General features: G+C 41.3%; 1 non-coding gene across 1 annotated transcript; it reads left to right on the top strand.

The window, feature by feature from the left end:
- The first annotated feature begins 2,522 nt into the window (after positions 1 to 2,522).
- Positions 2,523 to 2,626, top strand: LOC112317907 (U6 spliceosomal RNA). The gene has a single exon (XR_002976157.1). It is a non-coding gene; the product is annotated as a U6 spliceosomal RNA (small nuclear RNA).
- Positions 2,627 to 10,873: the final 8,247 nt, after the last annotated feature.

Consider the following 10,873-nt stretch of genomic DNA (forward strand, 5'->3'; position numbering starts at 1 on the left):
TGCCAAAATGAAGAGACAAAGCAACATGGCTCAAATGAAAGAACAGAAAAAAACTCCAGAGAAATAACTAAACAAAATGTAGATAAGCAATCTATCAAATGCAGAGTTCAAAACACTGGTTACAAGGAACTCAGTGGGTACTTCAACAGCGTAAAAAAGACCCAGGCAGAAATGAAGGATATACTAATTGAAATAAAGAACAATTTATAGGGAATCAACAATAAAGTAGATGAAGCCAAGAACCAAATCAATTATTTGGAACATAAAGAAGCAAACAAACAAACAATCCCCACCCCCTAAAAAAAAAACCCAACCAATTAGAATAACAAGAAGAAAAGAGAATCCAAAAAAGTGAAGATAGTGTAAAAAACCTGTGGGACAACTTTAAGCAATCCAACATTGCAATCATATGGGTGTCAGAAGGAGAAGAGAAAGACCAAGAAATTGGATATCTATTTAAAAAATAATGAGAGTAAACTTCCCTACTTTGGTGAAAGAAATGACATGCCAGTCCCAAGAACAGAGAACAGAGAGTCCCAAACAAGATGATGCAGAGAAGTCCACTCCAAGACACATCATAACTAAAATGCCAAAGGTTAAAGATAAAGAAAGAATCTTAAAAGCAGTCAGAGAAAAGCAGTTAGTTACCTACAGGGGAATTTCCATGAGGCTGTCTGCTGATTTCTCAAAAGAAACCTTGCAGGCTAGAAGGGATTAGCAAGAAATATTGAAAGTGATGAAAAGCAAGGACCTATGACCAAGATTACTCTACCCAGCAAAGCTATCATTTAGAATCGAAGGGCAGATAAAGAACTTCCCAGATGATGATGAGGAGCTTATCATCACCAAACCGTTACTATATGAAATGTTAAAGGACTTATTTAAGAAAAAGAAGAAGATCAAAACTATGAACAACAAAATGGCAATAAATACAAATCTACCAATAATTCTAACCTAAAAAACAAACTAAGCAAACAAGCAGAACAGAAACTGAAGCACAGATACGGAAAATGTTTTGATGGTTGTCAGAGGGGTGGGGGTGTCTGGGGCTAGGGGGAAAAAGGCAGAGGGATTAAGTACAAATAGGTAGTTACAGAATAGCTATGAGGATGTAAAGTACAGTATAAGAAAGTGAGTAGCCAAAGGACTTACATGCATAACCTGTGGACATGAACAATGGTGTAGGGATTGCCTGAGGGGGGCGGGTTGTTGGGTAGAGGGGAGCAAAGGGAGAGAAAGTTAGGACAACTGTAATAGCATGATCAATTAAATATAATTTAAAGAAAAAAACAAATCTCTTCCCTTGGGAAGCTTATGCTCTAGGTGGAATGAAGACAATAAAGAAGATAAATAACCAAAATATATAGTATGCTCCCTAATGATAATTGCCAAGGGGAATTGTAGAGAACAGATGAAGACATGGAATCTTATAGGATATGGCTGTGTAAACATGGTTGCAATTTTATGTATAAAGTGAGAAATTCTGAAAAGACCTAAGAAAAAGTACTAAACGGAAAGAGTGGGCTAGCCTTGTGACCATCTGGAGGATGAGCATTCTGGAGAAGAAAGAGTTCTTGAGTTGGGAACATGTGTGGTGGCTTGAGGAACATCAAGGGGACCAGTATTGCTGGAGTGAACCGAAAGAGGGTGAGGATGGTGTGGTGGTTACATTTAGCCATCACCATGATGAGGCTATAGTTCCCAGTTTCAATCAAAGGCTAGTTTAGGTGTTACTGCAGATGTGGTTAACATTGCTGTAATCAGTACTCATCAAATAAAAGAAAATAATTCTTGATTATATGGACAGGCCTCATCCAATCTGAAGGCCTTGAAAGCAAAGCTGAGCTTTCACTGTGCTGTAGACTGAATGTTTCTGTCCCCTCCGAGCTTTGTATGCCGAAACTCAACCCTCAGTGTGGTGGTATTTGGAGATAGGGCCATTGAGAGGCGATTAGGTCATGAAGGTGGAACCCTCATGAATGGAATTAAATGTTCTTATAAAAGAGACACCAGAGAGACCCCCTGCCCCTTCTGCCATGTGAGGATAGCAAGAAGACAAACTGGCTGGGCTGTGAACCAGTGAATGGAACAGTCTTTCATCCGCCAGATACCATATCTGTTGGTGGCTGGATCTTGCACTTCCAGCTTCCAGAACTGTGAGGATAAATTTCTGTGGTGCATAAGGCACCCAGTTTTATTGTGTTATAGCAGCCTGAATTGGCTAAGATACTCTGAATCAGAAGAAATTCTGCCTCAAGACTGCAGCATCAACTTCTGCCAAGAATTTCCAGCTTGCCAGTCTCCCCTACATTTCAGACTTGCTAGCCCCCCACAGTCATGTGAGCCAATTCCTCAATTCCTTGAAATAATTTCTCTCATGTATGTATGTAATAAAATCTACTGGGCCTGTTTCTTTGAGGAACACTGACAAATACAGGTAGTAAGGTAGTGGGTAAGAAAATTGGATTTCAAATGGCCTTGTAGGTCATGGTAAGGACTTTAGCTTTAAATTTTAGACGAGAGTGCTCACTTTAGCAGCACATATGCTAAAATTGGAACAATACCGAGATCAGCATGACCCCTGAATAAGAATGAAATGCAAGTTCATGCAGTGTTCCACATTAAATAAAAAAGTTTTAGATGAGAAGCTAGTGGAGGATTCTGAGCTGAAGCATGACATGATCTCATATTTTAAAGAATCATTCTGGCTGCTGTGTTGGGAACAGCACAAAGGGGAACAAGAGGTGACAGTGGCTTAGATCACAGTGCAGGTGGTAAGAGGTCATAGAATCCTGGATTATTTTCTAGGCAGTACAAACAGAATTGTTTGTATCATGGATGTGCAGAGTGAGATAGAGGAATCAAGGATGACACTAATTTTTTTTTGGCCTGAGTAACTGGCATAATGGGGTTTGGAGCAGGTTTGGGGTAACATCAATAGCTTAATTTTGGCAATACTACCTGGAAATGCCTGTTGGCCATAGAAGCAGAGATACCAGAAGGCATTTGCATGTGTCTGATGTTCAGAGGAGAGATTCAGCTGGAAATATAAATGCGGGAATAGTGACTGATACTGCACGTGTGTATGGTAGGGATTAGACAGTTTTGGTGGGTGAGGGATGAGGGTCGGGGGCAGGTACAACCCCAGGTTTTTAGCTTGGACACTTGTTAGAAGTGTCATTCTCTGTTAGGGAACGCAGATGGGGTAGAGAGATGTTTGGTTTTGCATGTGTTGATTATAAACATTTATTTAACTGGAACTGGAGATTACATAGTCTAAATTGATCTTTTTATAGATGAGGAAACTGAGGTTCCAGAACAGCTAGCTTGAATTAGATTGATTAGATTGTCCAGTGTTCTTTTTGCAGTACTGGGGTACTGGCATCTATAGAGAAGACTATAAAAAATAAAAGGTACGTCTCCCTAATTCTGAGGTTGATCAGCCATCCCTAGACCAAAAAAAAAAAAAAAAAAAGAAAAAAGAAAGAAAGAAAGAAAAGAGACTTGAGTGATCAGATAGGCAATAAGGTCAATTGGGAATTCTTTTCCATTTGAGGGAAGGATGTGATGGCCAGTAGATTAAGACTATCCCAATAATTTCAGGCTCAGAATTTCAGTATCAGGAAATTATACTGTGGTGACACTGGGCCAGGCCAGGCTGGACATTTTTTCAAGTGAAATAGTTGAGCATCTCCACTGTAGCACTTTATTTCACCTTAAAATAATTCCTATGTGAAATAGCTTTAATTGCCATTTTTGGCTGATTTAGGAATATTGTTTGAATATCAAGGAAACCTGGGGTAAAAGGAAGTGGAAGGTGTTTAGGGTGATGGTTCATCTCCCCCAAATTCCACTGAGGCTGTATATATAATGGTGAGCAAATAGTCAGCAAATTTGGGTTCAAATCCTCAGTTTGACCTCCAAGTAGCTGTGTGATTTTAGGTATGTTGAAACCCTTTCAGAATTGTCCAAGGGAGTAAATTATTAGCCTGCCTGGAAGAGGAGGTTGTTGATACTTGCTTCCCTTCACTACAGTAAAATCCTTATTAGCCATTTACTCACTAGCCAAGTTGGTATTGAAGATGCATTAAAGGTCAGTTTTAGCCCTTTTCGTCAGCCTGGTTCCCCGCTCTTTCTAATTCTTGTTTCCATTAAAAAGGGTAGATTTTTGGCAAGTGAGAATGGTGGCATGGGGAGGGGCAGGGAAGAGTGTTTCTGGAAGCAAGCATGGAAGGATTGTCAGCAGGAATAGAAGAGATGTCAGTGAGTCCTAGCAGTCCTGTGTCAGAGCTCCAGGGTGAGAGCAAGGGCTCAGAGGAATGCTGTATAGTGTCTCCCTGGAGGCAGGTTTCTTGCCACAGTCAGGATTTCTGTAACCCACAATAGAGAGAGCCATCTGTCGTTAGGGCCACAGAGTACCATGATAGCTGACATAGCACTCTCCCCCATTTATCCCAAGACAACATAAGCCTCTGATTTTGTTGTGACCTTCCAAAGTAGCCCTATTGATTGCTGACATGGATTTTTTTACTAACATGTTGGAAGGTGGGTTCAGAGTTAAGATTAACTTCATTCAAATGACAATTAAAAGTCTTCCAACGCAGTCACAGCAGTAATTGCTGATGTTGGTGAATTGAAGTAATTTTTTAAAAGCAAATAAAAATATAAGTTGTGACACCACAAAAGTCCTAGCAGAGAACATAGGCAGGAAAATTTCAGATATTCCATGCAGCAATATTTTCACTGGTATGTCCCCTACAGCAAGGGACATAAAGGAAAGAATAAACAAATAGGACTACGTCAAATTAAAAAGGTTCTGCACGGCTAAAGAAAACATCAACAAAATGAAAAGGGAACCAACAGAATGGGAAAATATATTTGCCCATGATACCTCGGAAAAGAGTTTGATCTCCAAAATATAGAAAGAATTCACACAACTCTACTCAAGGAGGACAAACAATCCAATTAAAACATCAGCAAAGGACCTGAACAGATACTTCTCCAAGGAGGACATACAGAGGGCCCAGAGACATATGAAAGAATGCTCAGCATCATTAGCCATCAGAGAGATGCAAATTAAAACCACAATGAGGTACCATCTCACACCAGTCAGAGTGGCCATCATAAACAAATCAACAAACAAGTGCTGGTGAGATTGTGGAGAAAAGGGAACCCTAGTGCACTGTTGGTGGGAATGCAGACTGGTGAGGCCACTGTGGAAAACAGTATGGAATTTCCTCAGAAAACTAAAAATGGAACTGTCTTTTGACCCAGCAATTCCACTGCTGGGATTACACCCTAAGAATACTGAAATGCCAATTCAAAAGAACCTGTGCACCCCAATGTTCATAGCAGCATAATTTACAATAGTCAAGAGCTGGCAGCAACCTAAGTGCCCATCAGTAAATGAGTGGATCAAACATCTATGGTACATTACATGATGGAATACTACAAAGCAGAAAGAAAGAACTCCTACCCTTTTCAACCACATGGATGGATCTCGAGAGTATTGTACTAAGTGAAATAAGCCACACAGTGAAAGACAAATATCATATGATCTCACCTATAAGTGGAACCTAATCAACAAAACAAACAAGCAAATAATATATATAACCAGATAAGTGAATAAAAATATAACCAGAGACACAGAAATAAAGAACTGACAGTGACCAGAGGGGTGGGGAAGGGGGCTAATGGGGGAAAGAAGGGGAGGGGTCAAGTCAAGGAACGTGTATAAAGGACCCATGAACAAAGACAATGGGGGCTGAGAACTGAATGTGGGAGGTGGGAGGTGGGTAGGGCAGGGAAGAGTAATGGGGAAAAATGGGGACAACTAATTGAACAACAATAAAATTTTTTTTTAAAAGCGAACAGCTAAATTCAGAACCTCTTCAGCATTCATTCCATCATCCATCATCCACCTTCCAGAAGAGTAGGGCTTCAGTCTCTAAGGTTCCTCTGGGTTTCTGCTTACTACAGTTGTGTTCACAGCTGTTTCAAGTCCTTCAACATTGCCTATTACACAGGATTGCTGGGGGATTAAATGGCAAACTGTACCTAGCATGTGGTTAGCACTGAATGAAAAGAACTGATTACCATTCTGTCAGCATAATATCCAACTTGTACTTAACCATAATGGTTAAGGCCAAAGTTCATACAAGTGCTGAACCAAGTGTTGAACCTCAGTTATCTTACTGAACTTTCATTATCAGCTTTCCCTTAGCTTTTCTCCTCACGGTTCCACTTGGCAAGTTGTAGCAGGTATAACTTAATTAAAAGAATAATCAATTACATCTATTTTAAAATGAGTTAGAAACCGACTGTACAGAGTTCCAGCCATGATGGAGGTGTAGGTAGAAACCCTTCACTTCCTCGCACAACCAAAAGGAGAATAACAACCAATATAAAATCAATAACCAGAAGTGCCAGAAAATCAAACTGCACGGAACTCCAACAACCAAGGAATTAAACATTCACCCAGACGGGTAGGAGGGACTGAATTGGGCAGCCAGGTGGGCAGGGAGGACCCGCATGACCACACAGGTGAGGCAGGGATGGCTGAGAGAACTGGGGGCAAGGTGGCAGACTAGGCAGGTGAGGTGAGGCTGGCTGAATGGGAAACTAAGCAAGCTGTAAACTACTGCAGAGGTTGCTATGGAGGGAGAAACTCCCAGTCTCACACGACACAACTAATTGGAAAGTGGGGTAGAGCTGAGCAAGCCAGCTGCATTGTTCCCTCTCTGACCCCTCCCTCACAGACAGTGCCACAATGCAGCAAAGAGGGTTGCCTTGCCTTGGTGAATACCTAAGGCCCTGCCTCCCTACAACATAACAGGTGCACTGACATGCTTGCTGAGACAAAGAAATATGGCCCAAATGAAAGAACAGATCAAAACTCCTGGTAAAGAGATAGACAACGTATCTGATGCAGAGTTCAAAACACTGGTTATCAGGATGCTCACAGAAATTATTGAGTTCACTTGCAAGATGAAGGATGAAGTCTACCCAAAGTGAAATAAAGCAAAATATACAGGGAACCAACAGTGAAGGGAATGAAACTAGGACTCAAATTAATTATTTGGAACAGAAGGAAGAAATTAACATCCAACTGGAATAAAATAAAGAAACGAGAATTCAAAAAAATGAGGAGAGGCTTAGGAACCTCTGGGACAACTTTAAACATTCCAACATCTGAATCATAGGGGTGTTAGAAGGAGAAGAACAAGAGCAAGAAGATGAAAACTTATTTGAACAAATAATGAAGGAAAACTTCCCCAATTTGACAAAGGAAATAGACTTCCAGGAAGTCCAGGAAGCTCAGAGAGTCCCAAAGAAATTGGACCCAAAGAGGAACACACCAAGGCACATCATAATTACATAACCCAAGATTAAAGATAAGGAGAGAATATCAAAAGCAGACAGAGGAAAGGAAAGAGTTATCTACAAAGGAGTGCTCATGAGACTGGTCAGCTGATTTCTCAAAAGAAAACTTATAGGCATGAAGGGGCTGGAAAGAAGTATTCCAAGTCATGAAAGGCAAGGACCTCCATCCAAGATTACTCTATCCAGCAGAGCTTTCATTTAGAATGGAAGGGCAGATCAAGTGCTTCCCAGATAAGGTCATGTTAAAGGAGTTCATCATCACTAAGCCCTTATTACATGAAATGTTAAAGGGATTTATCTAAGAAAAAGAAGAAAATCAAAACTACGAACAGTAAAATGACAACAAACTCACAACTATCAACAACTGAACCTAAAAAGCAAAAACAAAATAAGCAAACAACTAGAACAGGAACAGAATCACAGAAATGGAGATCCCATGGAGGGTTATCAGTGGGGAGTTGGAGGGGAAGAATGAGAGGAGGGAAAGGCACAGGGAATAAGAAGCATAACTGGTAAGCATAAAACACATGGGGAGAGGTTAAGCATGGTGTAAGAAACAGAGAAGTCAAAGCACTTGTACAACCCATGGACATGCACTAAGGGGGGCAATGTTGGAGGGTTGGGGGTGCAGGACAAGGGGGTAAAGAGGGGAAAGTTGGGAAAACTGTAATAGCATAATCAATAAAATATACTTTAAAAAGAGAAAAAGAAACTATACAAACTTCTATAGAGTGCCACTACAGTATGGCTAATGTACAGAGAGGGACTGAAGTTACAGTTTTCAAATGGAATGATGTTTGGAAAGTAGGCATTTTTACTGATATCTGTCTTTTTTTCCCCATTTATTTTATTTTTTTAATATATTTATTGATTATGCTGTTACAGTTGTCTTATTCCCCGCCCCCCCGTCACTCCACTCCATCCTGCCCACCCCCTCCCTCCCACATTCCCCCCCTATAGTTCATGTCCTTGGGTCATACTTATAAGTTCTTTGGCTTCTACATTTCCTACACTATTCTTACCCTCCCCCTGTCTATTTTCCACCTATCATCTATACTACTTATTCTCTGTACCTTTCCCTCCCTCTCCCCCTCCCACTCCCCTATTGACAACCCTCCATGTGATCTCCATCTCTATGGTTCTGTTCCTGTTCTAGTTGTTTGCCTAGTTTGCTCTTGTTTTTGTTTTAGGTGTGGTCGTTAATAACTGTGAGTTTGCTGTCATTTTTACTGTTCATATTTTTTATCTTCTTTTTCTTAGGTAACTCCCTTTAACATTTCATTTAATAAGGGCTTGGTGATGATGAACTTCTTTAACTTGACCTTATCTGAGAAGCACTTTATCTTCCCTTCCATTCTAAATGATAGCTTTGCGGGATACAGTAACCTTGGATGTAGGTCCTTGCGTTTAATCTTGGGGAATGTAATTATGATGTGCCTTGGTGTGTTCCTCCTTGGCTCCAGCTTCTTTGGGACTCTCTGAGCTTCCTGGACTTCCTGGAAGTCTATTTCCTTTACCAGACTGGGGAAGTTCTCCTTCATTATTTGTTCAAATAAGTTTTCAATTTTTTGTTCTTCCTCTTCTCCTTCTGGCACCGCTATGATTCGGATGTTAGAACGTTTCAAGATGTCCTGGAGGTTCCTAAGCCTCTCCTCATTTTTCCAAATTCTTGTTTCTTCATTCTTTTCTGGTTGGATGTTTCTTTCTTCCTTCTGGCCCACACCGTTGATTTGAGTCCCAGTTTCCTTCACATCACTATTGGTTCCCTGTACATTTTCCTTTGTTTCTGTTAGCATAGGCTTCATTTTTTCATCTGGTTTTCGAACAGATTCAACCAATTCTGTGAGCATCTTGGTAACCAGTGTTTTGAACTGTGCATCCGATAGGTTGGCTATCTCTTCCTTGCTTAGTTGTATTTTTTCTGGAGCTTTGAAGTGTTCTGTCATTTGGGCTTTTTTTTTTTTTTTTTTTTTTTTTTTTTTTTTGTCTTGGCACGTCTGTTACTTAAAGGGGCCGAGCCTTAGGTGTTCACTGGGGCGGGGTAACGCTGGTCGCTGCACTGTGACGCTGTACGTGGGGGAGGGGCCGAGAGGGAACAATGGCCCCCACTCCACTCTCCACCAGATCTCAGTCACTCCCTCTGCTACCCACAATTAAACTGGGCCCCTCTGGTGCTGGTTCCCAAGTGGGTGAGCTTGTGCACGCCCTAGGCCCCTGTGGGTCTCTCCAACGACCTGTCCTGTGAGGCTGGGAGCCTCTCCTGCTGCCGCCCCAACCCCCACGGGCATTTTCAATCAGAGGTTTGCGGCTTCATTTCCCTGTGCTGGAGCCCTGGGTTGTGCGGTCTGCTTTGATCCCTGCTGTTTGTCTGGTTTATCTGTGTGCACATGTGGGGCCTCGGGGTGCTACCCGCTGCTCTGCCTGCCCTGTTCTCCGCCACTCTGAGTCAGGTCCTCTCGGTTTATCTGTGCGCGAATGTGGGGCCACAGGGTCTGCTAGTGGTTGGACTGCCTGCGCCATTTGTCCCACACTCCGCCAGTCTCGGTCCCGCCACGGCCACGCGAGTCCTCTCTGCCCCGGTGCCCGTCTCCGCCCCTCCTAGCGGTCTGGATGTATGTTTCTTTTTTATCTACTTGGTGTCGGACTTCCTTGTCATTTGATTTTCTGTCAGTTCTGGTTGTGCGAGGAGGCGCGGTGTGTCTACCTACGCCGCCATCTTGGTTCTCCCTGATATCTGTCTTTACATCAACTAGATGTTCAGTACAGTCCAACAGCAATTCTATTTTGATTCTCTATATTAGAAGAAAGTATTGGGTTGGCCAAAAAGTTCATTTGTTTTTTTCCCAAAAGATGGCACTAGTAGCGCTTAGTTGTCTTTAACTTCATTTGAAACAATTTTGTTAGATTGTATTGTGACAGCTGTCATGTCAGCATGCATTTAAAAAAACATCAAAGTGGTGAATTTTTGTGTAGTCATTTTAATGTTGAAGATGAAAGAAAATATGCAACATTTTCAGCATATTATGGTATATTATTTCAAGAAAGCTAAAAATGCAACCAAAACACACACACACACACACACACAAAGATTTGTGTGGTGTATGGAGAAGGAGCTGTGACTGATAGAATGTGTCAAAAGCAGTTTGTGAAATTTCGTGCTAGAGGTTTCTCACTGGACGATGCTCTACCATTGGGTAGATCAGTTGAAATTGATAGCAATCAAAACAAGACGTTAATTGAGAACAGTCAATGTTATACCACACAGGAGATAGCCAATGTACTCAAAATATCCAAATCAATAATGTTATTGGTGAAAATGAAAAATATGTCTTTTACTTTATGGAAAAAATCATACAGACTTTTTGGCCAACCCAATAGTTGATGGAAAAGAGGGAAAAATTTATTGCAAGAATAATGGCTCCTGAACCTTTCTTTGCTATAGAACCTGTAGTATAACCTTCCTTAAACCGGCTGCAGTGGCATTATGAGA

Source organism: Desmodus rotundus, chromosome 4 (assembly GCF_022682495.2).
Source record: "Desmodus rotundus isolate HL8 chromosome 4, HLdesRot8A.1, whole genome shotgun sequence".
Lineage (NCBI taxonomy): Eukaryota > Metazoa > Chordata > Mammalia > Chiroptera > Phyllostomidae > Desmodus > Desmodus rotundus.